Source organism: Triticum urartu, chromosome 2A, assembly GCF_056163025.1.
Source record: "Triticum urartu cultivar PI428250 chromosome 2A, HENAU_Tu73, whole genome shotgun sequence".
Lineage (NCBI taxonomy): Eukaryota > Viridiplantae > Streptophyta > Magnoliopsida > Poales > Poaceae > Triticum > Triticum urartu.
Window position 1 is genome coordinate 30,344,215 of NC_141874.1, and position 2,554 is coordinate 30,346,768.

Below are 2,554 nucleotides of genomic sequence, written 5' to 3' on the forward strand. Positions count from 1 at the left end.
ATATTTATGCTGACCATTGGTTAGCAGAACACGTTTGTTTGAGTGGCTAGCAACATGTGGTCGGATCTTTGAGGTTGTGAGGTCGATCACTCTTATACTGGGCCTGCTCTGCATCCGGCGCATCGAGTTAAGTCGGCTTGTTCAGAATAAGAGACACCATAAGTTATTGACAGTGGTAGCTTCCATGAGGCAATAAAAAATAATATACTGGTTAATTATAATTGAAAAAAATTATAGGCACGTGTTAATAAAAAATATACTAGTTTGGCCCTAATTAAAGGGTGCCATGTTGAACTAAAGAATACTGACATGTGAAGGTCTTGATCCATTCTTATATTGAGCTAGAAGTATTTAATTTTATTATCCTGTTGCAACGCACATGCATATATGTAGTATAAGCAATGCATGGAGGTGCTCACTTTTAACTCTTCCATGCTTTGCAAGTTCACGTGCGTTCGGACTGAATAACCAGTAGGAGCTTACATACCATTGTACTGCAAGCATGACACCTTGCACTATCGCACTAATTTCAGCCTCCAAAGCTTCATTGCAATGAAATAAAAATCTCACATGGAGCAAGAAAAATCAGTTCACCACTGAAATTTCACATAACCATGCCCGCCCCTATTGTGCCATCTGCACTATCGATGTATAACCAGCCCATAGATAAGACCTGTTAGAATAAATCTGAGGTATACCGTCGATCATCTGGACGCTCCTCCTCATAACACCGTTATAATATCGCATCTGGTCATTCTGGACACCGGCACATGCTGCCGGCTTCCCCTGCGTTCCGGTGCTATTATGTTGGCATAGGTTACATCGTCTGTTTACCCCCGCTATATATGAGAGGCCTAGGATACAAGTGTCCTATTAGGACACAACTCCACATCGTATGTAAACACAGTACAACTCCTAGTCCAACTGTAACCTACCTTATACACAATATTCGACACAACTCTAACAAACTCCACCTTGGCGAATATTCTCCACCACCTTGAATTCGTCAATGCGTCAAACTTCTATGTACATTGGGCTTGAGCTTATCTCATGAGTACCGCTGCTACTCCAAAAACTCCATATGACTCCACACCTACAACTTGTAGTCCCTTCATTTCTTGACCACAGTCAACACTCGAGCGAAATCAAGTTCCCCATTACTCTAGTTTGTGCTCCCAACTTCCAGAGTATCCGTTCAACGCCATCACACACTGATCACTGACCTGCATGAAAGTGAACAACTCACATATTGGGTGTCACACATAAAAGTTACCTGAACTCAATATCACCGCTCCTTTCTTGACCGCTTTTCTGAAACTTGAAAGAATTTCACCATTGCTTGTTGTCATCCCAGATCAAATTCGCAGTTGTCTCACCACATGTATGACCACCAGAGCCCTGGCCCGTCTTCATGTCCCGTGCACGCCGCACGCCTCGCCGCTATTACCGCGTCGAGCCTCCGCTGTCCTTGTCGAGTCTCAAGGGTCGTGAACCCACACCACTCAACCCCCACTGTAGAGTACCACCGATCATCACCAACCGATGACGAGTTCCACGCTTCCATCAGACCACTGGGCTCCAGTCCGAACTGCATGTCACTCGCTTTTCTCCCCTCGCTGAAATAGGCTTCGATTCTCTAGATCCTTACACCGTAGCCCTCAATCCAGCTCCAACCTCAACATGACCCCATGGTAGATGATCAGTCCACCCTCGCGCCTCGTCGACTTCAAGCTCTCAAGTGTGCACCGTCTTGAATCAACCCCGCGCCATAGTCTTGTCGAAGCCACACAAGCACTCAGGCCTGCACCGTGTGTTTTCACGCCCAGAAGTCGGTCACCATCAGCATCACGCACCTATGTCGTCATCGCCGATCCCACCACCGTCTTCTATACCAACCGACTTGCGTCGATCCGTCAGACTGTCCAGGCCAACTGCCCTATGTGTCTGACCCGAGCCGACTTTTCTGACTGCAACCATCTGCAACTCCTCACAACCCTCGTCATCCATCTTACTGGTTGACATCCCGCAATGCCTTCAAGCATCCTTGTTGTGCCAACAAATCTTTCACCTTATCTGTCATAACCCAAGGTTTTCTGTTCTGTCAAACTTCTCCACCTCAAACCTAATACCTTTTGGTGCCAGATTCTTTGTATGATTGACCTATGAGAAAAACTAACCAAGCTTCTTTCCACGATGCCATACTAATAGCAGTTTCACGTGGTGTAGCTCCTGGCACTCAAGTCCCGATGCTAGTACTGCCCTTTGTGTCAAATCTACTCCTGAAGGATACACAAACGATGGATATTTTCCTTTGCCGATTTAAATATGTAGGTTACCTTGATGTTGCACGTCTACCGGCTCCTCTAGGGACTCGGTCCCTCTTTTTTTTCTGAAAACAAATCTCAACATGCCTTGTAGCTTCAACGTGTCACGAAATCCATGATGCTCCTGGACGGACCTCTCGCATGCTGCCTAGCTGCTCAACTCGCGGCTTCCTGCACGCCTATGGGCCTCCTGCCTGGGGCCACGCCCACGCGTACATGGAAATTCGCCG